We start from the raw sequence: 17,880 nt of genomic DNA on the forward strand, positions 1-17,880 counted from the left end.
TAACTGTCTGATGTACAGTGAATCTAGCTCAGTTGTGGTTGCCCAGTCAGCTTACTCGCCCATGTAACTATCTTGTTAGAGAGTTCCTGTTCGTCATAGATAATGACCCAAACCAAGCCACTAAAGAAAATGATAAAAATGGACTCAATAAAAGCACGATAGAACAAGGATATAAGAGTTCGATCAACATTAAAAACAGCCAGTTTCCTGAGACAGTACAAGCTCTGCTGTCCTTTCTTGAAGACTTCCTCGCATTTGGCTACAAAGGTCAGTCCAGAGTCAATTACAGTTCCAAGGTATTTGTATGTGGTGACCTGCCCCACAGTCTCACCTTTGATTGAGGTGGTCATGCTATGAGTTTGACCACTCTTCCTGAAGTCCATGACCATGTCCTTGGTTTTGGACACATTTAATATGAGGTGAGAGGCCTCACACCACTCACAAAGTCATTGACAATCGGCCCATGGCCACTTTCCCCATCCTTCAGCAAGCTCACAATGACAGAGTCATCTGCATATTTTAAAATTAATCTGTTCTCATACTTGCTTTGACACGTTTGTATACAAATTATACAGCATTGGTGAAAGAAACACCCTTGTGGTGAACCAGTGGAAGTGCAAACAGGATCAGATAAAACACCATTGACCTCACTCTCTGTGTCCTGTCCAGATAAAAAAGTTCAGAATCCACCCCACTAGATTCTTACTCAAGTTAAAATGATCTAAAAGCCTATTAGTTAAATATGGGGCTGGATAGTGTTCAAAGCTGAGGTAAAATCCACAAATAAAAGCCTGGCATGGGTTCTGTGCCCATCCAGGTGGTTCAAAACAAGAGGTCAATAAAGTGGCTGTGGCATCCTCAACTCCCCTGTGCGGCCTGTATGCAAACTGTAAAGGGTCAAGCTCCCCCTCCACCAACCGTAAGATTTCAGTTCATACAAATTTTCAAAGATTTTCATTACAATTGATGTAAGTGCAACAGGCCTATATTCATTCAAGGTCTTTGGGCAACTAGATTTGGGGACAGGGACTATATCAGCTTCTTTCCATATTTTTGGAATAGTTTGTTCCTTCAAAGACATTAAAATGGAATGCAAGATAGGGCTGAGTACTGATGCACATGTCTTTAACATACGCCCACACAGTCTGTCAGGACCTGGCTTTTGTTAACTTTAATTTTGTAAAAGGCTTTTTCTACGTCTTTTAGTTCAGTATTAAAGTGCTGAGTATCCACAAGCTCATTCTTCAGTTCCTGAATCTCAGAATTAAAATCCACGTGTTAAAACGGTTATAAAAACTGTTAAAAGCACTGGCTAACTCGGTGTCAGAGCTAAAAGCTTCCAACCACAGATGGCTCTTATTCTTAGTGCCCCCCTGGCCCACAATGTTTTCATGCTAGACAAGCAGAGCCCATCCTGTTAGCAGCCACATCCCTCCTCCAATTTGGCTGTATGGGCTCTTCTTGCTTTAGCAATTTCAGCTCTAAGTTCACTGGTAGCTTCTTTTTGAGCTGTCACACTTCCCTGTTTAAAAGCCCGATTTCTTTTGTCCAAGGCACCTAGTAACCCAGGGTTTGTTGTTGGGATACATCCTTATTGTTTTCACAGGTATAATCATATCCCTGCAGAATGTTGCATATGAACAACAGACGTCTGTCAGCTCATCAAGACTATCACAGGAGCTTTTAAAAACATTCCAGTTTGTGCACTCAAACATTCTTGGAGGCATTGTATAGAGTCCTCAGTCCACACTTTCACCTCCTTTGTCTCAACCTTTTCTCTTCGCAACATATTTTATATGTTGGAATAAGATGCACGCAGTTTGTGGTCCGCCAGTCCAAGCGGGGGAAGCAGGACGGATTTATACGCATCTTTGATGGACCCATAACATAGGTCCAGCGTCTTATCCCGCCTGGTGGGTCAGGAAACATACTGGTGGAAATTCGGTAGTGTCTTTTTGAGAGATGTCTGGTTGAAGTCTCCCATTAAGAGCATTGGCGCATCGGGGGAAATAGACTGCATTTTCTGCACTGTTTCAAATATAGTGCTACATGCTGACACCGCGTTCACTTTGGGGTGAATGTACACAATACACAGAAACAGTTGGGGGAACTCACGGGGCAAATAGAAGGGGAGCAGGGATACGCACAGGAGCTCAATGTCGGGCATACAGCTACGGGCCGTGACAGTTACAGATGTACAGTACCTCTTATAGATGTACACACAGACTCCTCCTCCTTGCCTTTTCCCCGTAACTTCAGGGTCCCGGTCCAGTCGAATGGGCGCACCAAAGTCCCCCACAGCCAGATCGGTGTCTCGGTCCCGTTCCGTGAGCCAAGTCTCAGAGAACATAACAAATGTAGCAGGGTTCTAGCTAGCGCAAACTTGCGTTACGGCCCGTTACGCTATAATTTTCAATACAGCGTAACGGCTCTGTAATCAACCGTTTCTGCAGCGCGACTCCAGTTTGAAGGGTGAATCAATGAAGCAATGCTACGATTCAATGGCTCATGGCTCTTTGATTCGCTGCTCTTCAGAAGCGGTCAGTCCACTTCTTAGCCCCTCTCAAAGCTATTAAAATATCATGAGTCACTTTTGTGTGGATTAAAGTCACTAACTGGGACTCTTGTCTTGTTGCAGTCAAAAAACGAGAATTGTCCGTTTGCACAGCTCCAAACGCTGCGTGGCTCTTTGCTGAGACAGAGTCCGCTCGGAATTAATAACTTCAAACGAATTGCCGCTTTAAATAAATGACACCTCTTTACAAACATTGCAATACAGACAATAAACTACAATCGACTAAAACTTTTTTCCTCCCAAAATGAGACGTCTGCATTCTTTATGAACCTGACGTACAGCGCAGCGAGCTGTAGAGCTCAGCTCAGATATGGAAAGACATTCATGCCAATAATAATGTCTGAAAGGAAATGCTTTTGACAAAACTAACAGATTTTATTTCTGTTTATGTCCAGAGATCAAGGATCCACCATGTAGAGTTTATATGTTCAGAGTTTAAGGATCCAGTGACCAATTTCACATTTACGAGGTCTATTAGAAAGTATCCGACCTTATTATTTTTTTCAAAAACCATATGGATTTGAATCACGGGTGATTGCATCAGACATGCTTGAACCCTCGTGGGCACGCGAGAGTTTTTTCACGCCTGTCGATTACGTCATTCGCCTGTGGGCAGTCTTTGAGTGAGGAGTGGCCCACCCTCTCGTCGTTTTTTTCATTGTTTAGGAATGGCTCAGACTGCTGCTTTGTTTGATCAAAAATTTTTCAAAACTGTAAGGCACAACTGAGTGGACACCATTCGATAAATTCAGCTTGTTTTCGGTAAAAATTTTAAACGGCTGATGAGAGATTTTGGTCTGGTAGTGTCGCCGTAAGGACGGCCCACGGCGCCTGACGGCGTTCTGTGCTTCGAGGCGGCAGCGTCTCGCCGTTTCAAGTTGAAAACTTCCACATTCAGGGCTCTGTTGACCCCAGTAAGTCGTCAGAGAACAGAGAACTTTCAGAAGAGTCGGCATGAGGAGTTTTTTTTTCGGACATATCCATTGTTACCGGACATTTTGTAATGAAAGAACGTGCGGGCAGAGTCGTATGTCGGGCAGTACCCGAACGCGGGGGGTCACGACAGGAAAAACACCGCCGTTGGAAACCTTAACGGGCAAGTTGGAACATGCCCAAGCTGTTAAACAATTTCTCAGTTACTCCACTTGTTGAAAGCCATCAAAAGCCGCCTGAATTTTACAAATGGTTTTCAACACGGAGGTGTTTTTCCTGTCGCGGCGCACACAGATTTGCCGAGTCGTCACGGAACGACTCGGCGAATTTGCGCGCACGTCTTTCATTAAAAAATGTCCTTAAACAGTGGAATGTCCGCATAAAGTTCTCATGCCGGCCTCATCTGAATCTTCTCTGTTCTCTCACGATGTCCTGGGTGAATTAAGCCTTAATTAGGATGTTTTCAGGTCGAAACGGCTGACGACGGCGCCTGGAAGCGCTGCAAGACGTCCCACTCCGTGGAAGTCCTTACACTGACAGAAACACCCCATAATCTCTCATCAGCCTTTAAAACTTTTCACCGAAAACCATCTTAATTTCTCGAATAGTGTCCCTCGGATATTCCTCACAGGTCCAGAAAAAGTTTGATAAAGCAACATGCGCCGTCTCGAGCAGCGTGTGAAACAAAGGATTCAGCCGAGAGGGTGGGACCACCTCACTCAGGCCTTCCCACAGGGAAATGACTTCACCGACACTCGTGAAAAAACTCATGCATGCGCACGAGGGTTCAGCATATTGGTGTAATCGCATGTCATTCAAATCCATATAGTTAAAAAAAAATAAATAAATAAAAGGGTCGGGTTATGACCTAATAGACCTCGTATTTACTTTAGAACTCATAGCGCCAAATTACAACAAAGCCGTCTCAAGGTGCTCACACAGAACAGTTCAACATAAAAAGTTAAAATAAATAAATAAAAAAAAATCAAATACCTAATTAAAAACAAGTAAAAGAATAAAACATAAAATAAAAACTAGTCATAAGAAAGAGAATAAAAATAGGTTTTACGTCTTGACTTAAAAATGTCCACGGACTCCGACTGCGTCACTGAGGGCCATGTACTGACTAACCCAGAGTGAGATTGCCCACTCAACAAACTTCCCAGCCTTCTAGACATGATGAAGGGACTTGGGCTGTTGTACCTGGCTTCTCCCTTTGGATACCCCTAGAATGACCAATTTTTAGCTTAAATTTTCAAAAGCTGCCCCCTTCCGCACCATCCCACCCCTCGGTCGCTTCACTCCCTCGACATTACCACTATGCTAAAATTTTATCCTAGCTAGAACCCTGGATAGAGACTTATAATTAAGTTTAAAGGGTGATAATTACTTAACGCTGTTGTCTTCGACTGACTTCCGCATCAGAGAGGAGGACTGTCAATCAAACCTTGCTCTCCAGAGACAGACAATCACAGCAGAGCCAGTGCCGACCTGGTTCCCTCCCCATAGTGCCATAAGCAGGGCTGTGAAAACTCCGCGCGGGTGGGGGGTGTGGTGTTTGTGTGTGATGTACTCTTTAATCGTGAACATCACTGAGTTTTTAAAGTGCTTATTGCAAAGAGTTATTTTTTTTATGACACGTGTAAGTTTTTAAATCCGCGGACACTGATCTGTGTGTTACAGATTTGTATCTGTAACCACAGATCAGTAAAATCTGTAACACACAGATCAGTAACACAGGAGGTGATGGTCTAGGGCTAAGGTGTTGGGCTTGAGTCCAGAAGATATGGGTTCAAATCCCCGCCTGACTGGAAAATCACTAAGGGCCCTGGGCAAGGCCTTTATCCCCTATTGCTCCCGGTGTGTAGTGAGCGCCTTGTATGGCAGCACCTGACATTGGGGTGAATGTGAGGCATAATTGTAAAGCGCTTTGAGCATCTGATTCAGATGGAAAGCGCTATATAAATGCAGTCCATTTACCATTTACAAATCAGTTTTCGGATCTGCAGAAAAATGCCACTCAGTGTCGTAAAGCAGGACTGATTGGTTGCTGCGGCGACGCTGTGTGCTCCTGCTGCGCTTAAGCTAAACTTAGCATGTGGACATCCTAAACTCTTAGAGCTTTCAAGTTTTTAAAATAAGATTTGTGCAGCATGTCTGTGTCACGGACCGACATCGCAGAGAGAAGATGGCAAGAAAGACTGTTTGAGCAAGTCTTAAGGACAAGAATCCGTGGACTCGTCGCTGGCTTCATCAACACACCTGAAAGATAAAAGAAACAGGAAAAGTGAACTGTGTTCTCTCAGGAAACACGGTAAGAATTTTTATCTCCTGGAAAATGAACATTCTGCTGTTCAAACAGGATTTAGACAAGATTATGTGACTTTTTTCACTAATCTGACTTTCTTTCATTGTAAAAAAGACATTGTGGCTTTGAATGGATTTAGGCTGCATGAATTTACACAAGAATATGTGACTTTTTACTATAAGGTATGTTATTGATATTTACCATGATTTCCAATATTCTACAAGCTTTTCTATTCTTTTCAGTCTTCATGAATTTCATGTAGTTTAATGTTCTGAGTTAATGCATAATTTGGTTTACAATTAAAAGGAAAATCATTCCAGGTCCTACTTCCACATCATATCTGTTATTTCAACATCATCATTGACAGGTCAAATAAAAGGTTGAATGTAGGATCATTAAATATGCACTAATTTTGAGATTTGTTCTTTCAGGAATGCTGAAAAAGTATCATTAGATAAAAATTTTATTCTGGGGCTCCATGGGGCCCTATACCCCAGCTCCTGGGGAGCTGTACCCCCCTGCAAATTTTCCTCAGATTTCCAATTTTCATTTCACAGCCCTGCATAAGTTTCAAGCGAGCGAGCGGGAATTCTCTGCGATGTGAGCAGAAATCAAGATTGAGGGGTGGGGGGAGTGCTGGTCCTCGCGTGCAGCACCTTCTGTGCGTTCGTGCAGTTAACCTTCTGGGGCCGATGCCGTCGTATATAACGACGGCTAAGACCAAGCTTTTCTAAATTATAAATAACTTTTTAATGATATGAGATAGAAACTTTTTTTTTTTTTTGCTGAAATGTTAACTGCGGACTTTCTAGCCAACCATCGACCTTGTATCCTCATAGAAGCTGTGTGAATATGTGCGCAATGTGAGTGTCCAGTCGGAATTGGTTCACCGTGCATGGTTTTCCGAAATCCATTCGTAGGGCAGATTTACCTCACATGAAAAGCCAAAGATCATTTTCAGGAGTGATATGTTACTAGTTGGCCCATATGAATAGCCCCCTGGGTGCTCCAATGAGTACATACTATTAGTACATACTCAGTGTGCCCTGCGCCATTACGCACAGCGATCAGTGAAAGCAGGAGCAGACTGAGAGCCTCTGATGACAATCTCACGTGCTCAAACAAAGAGCATACAAAAGAATAATATTTAGCTCTCATATTTGTCCCTTATGGGTAGAAAATTTTGGCACCAGAGGAGAATATTTCAGTAAGACTCACATTTTTAGTGAAGATTTCAGCTTCTACATCAACATTAGTCATCCAGTAAATGAAATAATCTAGGTAAGTTTTACTAAGAAACTTGAACTTATTTTAACTTGGAAATATGGCTATTACTGACAGTGGTAATTTTCTTGTATTTTTAACCTTTTGGACATGTATACTTTGAAAGACCAGAACTTGAGAGAAAATAAAGTTACAGCCAAAATTTTAAAAGTTTCTGCAACCATAAAGGTTAGAGATATAAACTAATTACTAAAAACAGCAAATTGAAGACATCAATTTTTTTTACCTCTTTGGGACTGAATGCTCTACAATATTGTGAAAATGCCCGTATTATCATACATGCGCATTGGTCATTACAAACATGTTTCCCTTCACTTGCAAACAAATCAGTCCCAGCAATCAAAACACACCAGAACACGAACATAAACTGAACTCATTATAAAGAACAAGACTTCCAGTTCAGAGGGTTTTTGTCCCCTCTTTATGTAAGGGGGATGTTCCACTAGGTGGGACCCCTAAATAGCACTTGGAAATGGGTGGTGTAATCAGGGGGAACAAAAAAAAAAAAAGAGACAACTGAGTTTTGGTGGCTAAATTGACGTCACCTACATAGGTCCATTGTTTTACTTCGTATTTTAGGGGAAGTCACAGGTCACACATCAGTCTGGGCTGTAAGCTGGTTGCATAGGTCTGTTACCTAAACAAAAAAAAATTACACTTCTGAGATGAGGAGATTGGTTGTTTCTTTACAGAGAAGTGACAGAAAACTACTCATCTGTCATAGCATCCCCTCTCTCTCTTCTCTTCTCTCTCTGGCCACTGGAACACTTTCAGCTTCGCCTGGTAGTTGTTGGCACTCCCCACTTGTTGCCGGTCTCCAGCAGGAAGACGTTTGTTGATCATCTCCAAAGTGACATCTTTTGATTTTCTTGTAGACAGTGGCCCACCTTGAATCCACTTCTCCTTCGATCCGCAGCTTCTTTAAATCTTCAGTTCAGTCATCTTCAAATTTTCACATACCGTGATATAGAAGAAACCTCTGCGTTTTTGGAGATGCCATAAAGCGTATGTTGTTATGAGGTGTTCAGTAGGGTATGACTACAAAACTTTTTTCAAAACTTTCATTTTCCTGATGTTGCATTTGATGAACTTTTACCCATAGATCACTTTTTTGAAGTTTATTTCATTGGATCATGAAAAAAACCTCCCGCACCTAGCACCACATCTCTTTTAAAAATACACGAGTTTACACAATACTATTTAAAAATAACGTAACAAGAAAAGAATTAACAAGTATCAAGAAATAACAAGAAAATATATACAAATAAATATTGCTAAAATATATTATTAAACAATAATTAAAAGAAATAAAAAATAAAGGTAAAATAGATGGGGGAGGTGATGGTCTAGTGGTTAAGGTGTTGGGCTTGAACCAGAAGATCATGGTTTCAAATCCCCACCTGACTGGAAAATCACTAAGGGCCCTTGGGCAAGGCCTTCAATCCCTTATTGCTCCCGGTGTGTAGTAAAATCTCTGGGATTTCAATGATGTTTAACATGACACTTCAATTCTGTTTTATATCCCTGTCACACATACTCTGATTGAGGCCGAATGGCGTCAGAATGACACATCGGACCACAGTCGGGAAATACTGACATGCGGTCTGAAGACCAACGGACAGCCATTTCAGGGCAGTCTACATATTTGGTCCCATTCGCTTGGCTGTCCCGAGTGTGTTGCACATGTTAAAAACACTCTTGGTGCCATTGAGATGGAACGCACATCTGAGGGCAGTCTATATGCAGTTTTTGTGTCATCTGATCAATTTACATATTCTGACAGCATCATAACAGCATCTGAAACGATCTGATCACGTTAAATGAGCTCTGAGATGGATCGTCACGGCAAAGCCTCCCGGTATGTTGTGCCATGTGTATCCACCTCCACTGGACCCCAGCCAGGGAGGGCAAAGGAAATGTTGATATGTAACAACATGTATGTGGCACATATATATCATTTGCAGTGGATGAGGACAGTGCACAATCAAACTGAAAGCACCATACACCACTGCGCAGGGCACACCGCTGCAAATCTGAACAGGCTGTTATATCCATAATAGACCTTACAGTACAGATATTTGTTCATTCTTTCCCATGGACGACATAAATAATGTGAAATATTGTGTCCATCGTATCTGTATATACCACCGGCAGCTGTGCCGTGTCTCTGTGGTCTCATGCGGAATAACGCTTCATTGCACGCATCAGGCACAGAGCTGAACGGAGCTCAATGATGTAATATATGTATGTACATATAAATACATACATACATACATACATACCTGATCACCTTCTCACTCTGCAGGAGATATAACGCGGAACTGCTTTATCAGGCCATGACAACATTAATAAATATGAATCTCACCTCCAGCAATGGCCCAGGAGTGTTTCACAGCGCAGGGTGGACGTGGAGCCGGGACCACAGCCTGTAGTTAAAATCCTTTCACCGGCTGCTGTGTGCTGGAATCATCTATGGCAAAAATAAATCCCATGTGATAATCCAACCATCGTGGTGTACAGATTTGCATTGTGCTGCTGAAGTGAGCCAAAACACAAAAAAAGAAATTAAAGTTCATTGGAAAGGCTGCGTCTGATCCATGGGAAAGCATGGCCCACTGCCAGCAGTGTCCAGAAGCTGACAACGGCGCGCACGTGTGCTCCCCCACACACGCATGAGGTCAGTAGTGCTGGGAAGGAGTGGACAAGCGGAGGTGTGATTGCATGACTGAGTGAGTGACTATGCCAATGCCGGCTTTAACACATATGGCGTGACTCCGGTGTCCAGTACCGGCAGATACTGTGCAAAGGGAGGAACACAGTGCTCCCCCCTATGCTGGTCCTGTGTTTGCCATCTAGACGTTTGGACATTGTGTCTGTGTCATCTGAATTGTTCTCCACATTCGCTATGGAAGCGATCGTGCAGGTGTGAACGAGGTAGTCTGGCTGTGTTCTGACACTGCTGACCACGCCTCTCTCCTCCTGACTGCGTCCGATTATGACAATATCAGCCTGTTTACTGCACATTCTTGCTAAGTGTGATGGGGGCTTAACTCTAAGAGACAGATAAAACAGATTTTGCATAATATGACCCCTTTAAGTTGTGGGTAGGGTCTTGTGGAGAAAATAGTGATATAATTTCTTCTTATTGCACATTTTTCAGCTTCATAATTTATTTATTATCAGAAGCAGTTTATTCCTGTAGCAAACATTTCCATGGCTGCAGTTCTGGTAAAGATTCTTTCACTTGTATTATTAGCAATAATTCTCTCCTTACTGGCCTAGTTAAAGATGTCACTTTTTCAAAATTCCATATATTTAGGACTAAAAACCTTTATAAAAATGATGTTTAGGTTGAAGGAGAAAATATTCCTAAATTTACACTGTATACTCCATCCTATTTCTATAGTTTCTATCCCTGTCTCTGTATGTCTTTGCCTTCCTTCAGGTACGAGAACAGCTTATCAGTTGATGTGTGCTGGCAGCGGTCTGGTGAGAGGTGTCACTGTATGCCTCCTCGACACATTACGTCTGATCTGGGAGACACCACAGAAGATGAGGAGGTGCAGCGGGACCCCCGAGCCACTTCTACCTCAATGTTAGAGGAGGCACAGGTCAGACATGCTTTGATATTTCGCCCAGAGTGACGAAGCAGTTTTGAGGATTAAAGTTATGTTATTGCGCTGAAATGGAAGGTGAAATGAAATTAATTAAATATGCCATATATGTCTGTGGTGTGACACAGGGAATCTTTGATATGTCATGGCAGGAATGATAAGACTGGCTTGCTTGAAAGTAGGTGGGACTGCCTTGACCTGTGGAGAATTAAATCTCCTGCACCACGTGCCTTAAAGTTGCATCACACCTTTCTGTGTAAACAATTTCTCTACTTAGACCGTGGCATTTTTGGAAATGCAAAAGCCCCCAGCTGATATCGGCACTGGCCTCGGCTGGACAAAGGTGATTGATGATGGCGACATCTTTGCATGAGAACAAAGGTTCAAGTCTTCATGGTCCTGGTGTTTTCTGGCTTACTATGTGGTTGTTAGTGTTAAAATGCTAACTAGTAACCTAAGGAGTCAACTGGATGTCTTTGGCACAAGGTCTCTTCACAGGATCCTTGGGTACCACTGTTATGAATTTGTGTCAAATAAGGAGTTACTTTGAGAAACACAGAGGAGTATCACTTGCATGGTGAGGGAACATCAGCTAACATATTTTGAGCATGTGGTGTGTTTCTCGAGGCATGATCCAGCTCCAGCATGCAGGTGCCTCAGTGCTGAGGACGCCAGCAGCTAGAGAAGGCAAAAGGAACACCTGTGTTTCACTTGAATGTAGTAGATAGGTGGTTACTATCAGGATCTAGGGATGGGCTGGTTGTCTGCCTGGGTGGTTACCATTGAGGATCTAGGTGGATCCACGGTATGGTGGATGCAGTGGCACCAACACATGCTCCTACAGCTGACTTGACGTGTTACTATGGCAAAAGCAGATGTTCACCTCACTGAGACTGATCTACGTGGGGCACTGTGGCATCGTGCTTGCTAATGGGATGGATAAAGTTTAAGATGAGCGCATTGAGTTAACTATATTATCATTTGGCTCTGGATAAGACCATGCTCCCAGACATGACCCAGTACCAAACACACACCTTCCACTTATAAGATCACTCTCCAAGCTAACAACATCACAGATGTGCCTTTCTATATATGATGGAAGAAGGTTAGCAGAGGACCCAAAACACATTTGGTGGGGTTTGAAAGGAGGCACTGTATAAGACATAAACAAGTGTAACTTTATTTAGTAAAAGTTGAAATGTAAATATGAAAATATGACTGTCAGTATACAGACATACAGCAGTTCCATTCAAGTACAGATGCAAAATAAATGGCATCAATCAGTTAACACCATAACTGAATGATTTTGTGATTACCACTAATTCTTTCCCTTTGCAATGCCGCACCATCTGATATAGGTCGACCCCCGAAAGTACTCTCATAGCAGCTCAGCAGAACGCTTTCTGGAAAACTCCCACTCTTCTCTAGAACGGGCCAGTGGGTTGGCATACGGAGACCTAGATTGTGGCCGTTCCTGTGACTACAAAGTTGGCTCTCCTTCTTATCTGGATAAAATTGCCTGGAGAGAGGGCAAACCACAGCACTACTCAGAGCCCAAGCTGATCCTGGATCTGTCTCACTGGAAGGGTAACAGCCTCAGTCTGGCCACTGAACCTGTTAACCAGTAGGGTGCACTGTGTTGGAGACAGTAGAGATGAAAAGAAGAAGAGGCAGATGGACAGGAGGAAAACAGGCAACTTATTCCAGGAAATTTCTCGCTGGGTCGAGAGCACGCAGGCTCGTCTGCACTCACCCAGTCCTTCTTTGGAACATTTCTCCTTCCTATTACACCTCCTCTCCTGCCCATCCCTCTCCCCGACGACATTTCACACCAGTCTTCCACTATTCAGAGTTCTACACCAACCCTCAGTTGACTGTGATGAAGAGGCGCTTAGTCCTCTTCCACCTGTCACATCTTCTTCTAATTCACTTCCTTCACTCCAACCCCTTCTCCCACTTCTCCCTTTCTGACTCAGTCACCCCAAACAGCATCACCTTCCACCTCACCTGTTCTTCCCCAACCCCTTTCTTCCACTTCCTGCGACTGTCAAGCTGTTAATGAAGATTCATTGGAGTCACTTCCAGTTAAGCAAAAAGAACGGCTGTTTGACTTGGACGTTTCATATCTCGAGCACTGAAATTGTGCAGGCACAACAAGGAGAAAGGAGAGGGGAAAAAAGGAAAAGAAGTGGGATGGAAGGATGAAAGCAAACAGCCAAACATCAATTTGAAGGCTCCCAGACTTCCAGAGAACAGAACTTCACCACAACAGACCCCCAATTCCTGATGTTCAATGTTACTGCCACATCCACCACAGCACAGCATCACAACTAGAGCACATACCTCTGCCCAAGTCAAACGTAGTGTGTGCCAGCAGGACATTAACACATCTTTGTCACATCCTACGTTGAGTTCTTGAAAAAAATAAGTAAGTAAAAGGGACATTTAAGGCAGATCGCTATCAAAATTCCATCTGCACTTCCCTGCTCAGTGGGACATCTTTTCATAGAATTTAATCAAAATCTGGTATTTACTTTTTGAGTTATCTCGCAAGCAACTGACCATACAAGAGTGATAATATTAACTCTGCCTCCATTTTGTTGGGGGTAGTAATGAGTAACATTTCCAAATAAGGGTTTAATGCAAAATGCTCTGTACTCCATTTTTACAACATTGAGTTAAGACCTCTTTTCCCCAGCTTGTGGCCATAGAAATCCAAATATAATACACATTTTGCATCAAATTCTCTTTATGCCTTGCACTAAGCTTGTTTAAAATTGGCCTTTTGTTGCAAAGTACACCATATGCCAATCCCAACTGTTTCAAAGTGCTCCATATTGAATGAGATCAAATGTTTCACAAAGACTCAATGTGGGTTCAAAACAAGTGAAACAAATGAACACTGACAAGCTTGGATTTTGCAGAGTCCACAATGGTGAATTTTGTTACCATAATTTACCCAAAAACTTAAACCCAGTTTTCTTCCAATGGTCACTATATCAAAGAGGCAATAAATAAATAAATAATAACCTTGATGTACTTATACTATTGACAGCAGTGGTGTGACTGAAAAATGTTCGGACTTTCTAGTGAGAAATGGTAAGTGCCCAAGGTGGGCCACTGAATGATAATGGCAGTGATGATCAGTTACTTGGTATGAGATGGTGATTAACCTTATTGAATAACTGAGACTAAGGATTGGGAGACAAGTCCCTGCAATTATTTTACTATTGAACATTTTATGACCAAAGACACTTTCATGGATATGGAGCATGTTTGGGAAAAATAATGGGTGTATGGAGCTTTTTGGAGACAAATCAGTTATTGTTTGTATTTTTTAAAAATTATTATTATTATTATTCTAACAAAGTTATAGATTTCCATGAATTTGCATATGCCTGTTTCATTTCCCTGTATATATCAGAGGATTTGGAGTTATTGAGTTTAGTTAAAAAGCTAATTAAAAAAAAAGATTTTCTCAAACAGAAAAAAAAAATCGATATGGATCATTTTCCACTTAAAGTAGACTTAACTTTCAGTAGTTGTCTTTGTGGTCCAACAAGTTGCTTTATGAGCTTTAACTGCAGCATTCTCAAGCAGTGCTCTCATAGTAAATGTCACAAAACCCATATATCACCTTGATTAAAAGGGTCACTGTGGTGCAAATTGTTTTTATTTATCTATCTGTTTCAGGTAAATTTGGCTTATCTTTCATGTTAAACATCAACAAAAGTCTCACAGTTCTGTTTCGGTAAATGTATATATATGTGTTGTTTTGATCATGATATTGCCATACTCGTGTATGTTTCATAAGGCAAGCGAATTGGCCCTGTGACAGAAATTGGAATAAGCAGGTATAGAAAATTAATAATTCAATGAATGAACGTGAAAAAAAATGCGCCAACTTTACTTGACATCCTACTTTCATAAATCTTATAAAGAACATTATTACATCTGCCAAGGACATAATAAAATCATCTGCATTTATTCGGTTATGTTATTTTTGACAGTCTTCCAGTTCATGAATGCTCACCAATAATGAGTGTAAAAGAACAATCTTTTCATGTTTCTCTGAATGTGATAATGCAAAATAATCAGTCAAATAATAGTACTGGTAAACCAGGAATCATGTATTTGTTGCTGTTTTAAGACTCTCACAATGACTTACTGAACTGTGACTCTGCAACATGCCTTGTAACTTGTATAACTCTGCAACTCTTATTTTATTCTATAATATATTTCTGATGACTGTTGCTATTGCTATTTTGTGTTAAATGTATTCTTGTTCTATTAATGAATGTTAGAGCACAATTTCTTTCACATGAAGTCGGACTGAATTAAGTTTTGTTCACATATGAAATTTTCAATGGTAATGATTTGTTTGTTTGATCATAAAGGTTGCGCTATTTAGATTATTATTACTATTTTTTTTAATCCGGTCTGCGTGACACATCAGATATCATCTAATATACATTTACTGGAAAGAATCCCTCCTTTGTAAAACAGAAAGCTGGATATCTGTGACAATTTTGCTTAATTTAGCCACAAAGAGCATTAATCCAAAGCAAACAAATGAATGTAGATACTTTTTACAGCAAATGCTGGAAACTCTGTGCCGTCAATGCTTCTTAACCCAGTAAGCATATTGAGATATTGAAATACAGTAATACAATAAGGAGTACATATATTTTAGATACTTTTTTAAAATCTGGATTTTTTTGGAATAGAGCTCCAGGATATTATTTGTTCTGTAGTCTCTCTACTACACTATCATATCAGATAGCAAATAGACCAACCTACAAAAAGTGCTTACATTGGTAACACTCATAAGAGCCAAATAAACTTCAAATGGAATATTATTCAGTATGTTCGGCAAAACAGTTCATTTGGGTGCTACGCAATTTATTAATTTTTTCAAATTTTTTCTAAAGTTATTACTAATAAGATGCTAATTGTGAAGCTGTGCAGATGACTAGAAAAAGTATTGCAAAATTTGAAAAAAAAAAAAATAATAATTATAATAATAATTACTGTTATTGGCTTTGACACATCCTTGTTTCACTGTTTGACTTGAACATCTTAACTGATCATGTATACACAAGGTTCTAGAATCCACAATGAAGCAATGTAGAAAATGCAGTGATTGATCATATTTTGTCTTTGATTGTCTTCCAGCCCAGCAAAGTCTACAGGTTTACATGGGTATTTTTGAAAACTGGCATTTTCTGCCCGGTTTAATAAATAAATAAAATCCTGTCCACACAAGTGCTGTTGTAAAAAATATCAGCGACCACATGACAACGCAAACATGTTGCCAAGCATGGGAAACAAGATAACAGTAGATTCAGTAGAGTCCTCACAAATCCAACAAGACCAAGCATCATGATATGCACACTCTTAAGGCTATGAAACTGGCTATTAGTAAAAAAAAAAGTAGAAAAGGGGGTGTTCACAATAATAGTAGAATCTACTGAATCTACTGTACCTTGTTTCCCCATGTAACAATAAGAAATATACTGAAAACCTTGATTAATCTTTTAGTCACATAGTACTACTATTATTCTGAACACTACTGTATGTGAAGCCATGTAAACATGGTAAAACTGTGCCTCACACATCACAATGTCTCCCCGCCTGCTGAATGTAATATATTCCCTCCCGTCTGCATGGATCTCACTGCCTTTAAGCTTAAACCTTACTGGTTTTATGATGTGTTGGCTTTGTGAAGGCATTAGATGTTTGTGGGCTCTTCTTATCTTCAGCTTTTATTGGAGAAAAAACTGCGAGGATCTCAATGCTTACTACTGACGGATGATCTCCTTTCTGCAGTTTGTTTTTGCTGGAAAAGTAATAAAACAATACTAAAAGGTATGGCTTGAGATCATATTTTCTTTTCTCCTGGTGTAACAATCATTTCAGAATCATTATTGTGGAAATAGTAATATTTCCAACATGTTCATAAACAGCTACCATTGGCTGTCGCTCTGATCAAATAGTGAGATTGAATATGATTGTTTGAAGGAATGATGAATGTAAATATTTGCAAAATATAATTGAACTAGTATTAATTGAAGCCACTACTGTTGAACTATTTTAATATCCACAATAACACATTCAGGAGAGGAGCTGAAATAATGGAGAGTATGCCAACCTGTCATGACGAAACACGCTTTTAAAATGATCCACATTCCACACTTTCATATACGAGGTACGATAAGTTAATTGTGTGCATGTACAGTCACCCCTAGGATTTTGCACAGTTTAATGGTTTATGATGTCAAAATTTAAAAAAGAATTCAGGTTACTTAACATTTCTAATCTGCTTGAAAATTACTGAGAAAATAAAGTTCTAAAAGATCATAGAAATTAAATAAAAATATCACAGCCAAAATAATGGAATGCATATAGACATACTACACTATAACACAACCAAATCATCACTTTTACAGTCATTTTTCTTCATGAGATGTCACTTGGACACAATGTAACGCAGGACGTAAGACGATGTGCACAAATGGTGGTCATGCATTTATAACACGTCCTCTTGAACAGTGAGATTAATATTTGAGATGTGTTTAAAATTTAGATAAGGATGCCCTAGACGTGTTGCGTGACCAAGACCAGTATGCATACAGGACCTACAGATCAACACAGGATGCCTTCTCCAATAAACTGCATGCAGCCCTCACACACGTGGAGGGGTTGCATGCAGCTACAAACTTGGATTGATGTGGCAAAGTTTCATTGTGTAACTTGAAATGACACTATCCATCTTCATAAGGAGTTCATGTTTATATGCACTCACTTGTCACTTTATGCACATGGTCAAGCAGTGTGGAAGGTTCCTGTTTCAAGGGCCACTCCTGCCCATTTTGCATGTAGTGGGGAGTTTGTCAGGAAGGTCATCCGGTATAAAACTTGTGCCAAATCAACATGCAGATTCACCTCAGAGCTGCTGTAGTGACCCTGATGAAACAAAGAAGAAGCCAAAATGACTGGCTTACTCCCAGTGCACTCAGATAAGATTATAAGTACATTATTTAATAGAATAGATTTAGATTTCAGTAGGTGTCCGTTTGAGCACAGTAAATGCAATTTTAACCCAAACAAACCACCGCAACTTCCTACAGTGACCTTTGAGGGGCAGCATGCACCACGGGTATTCA

The 17,880-nt window shown here is 40.8% G+C and overlaps 1 protein-coding gene and 1 pseudogene across 1 annotated transcript in view; both read left to right on the top strand.

The window, feature by feature from the left end:
- The window catches only part of me2 (malic enzyme 2, NAD(+)-dependent, mitochondrial), a 95,668-nt gene that overhangs the window by 4,812 nt on the left and 72,976 nt on the right, over positions 1–17,880 (top strand). The gene's annotated exons all lie outside the window — the stretch shown is intronic.
- Positions 10,437–13,143, top strand: LOC117510687 (annotated as a pseudogene).

This window comes from Thalassophryne amazonica, chromosome 5, assembly GCF_902500255.1.
Source record: "Thalassophryne amazonica chromosome 5, fThaAma1.1, whole genome shotgun sequence".
Classification (NCBI taxonomy): Eukaryota; Metazoa; Chordata; class Actinopteri; order Batrachoidiformes; family Batrachoididae; genus Thalassophryne; species Thalassophryne amazonica.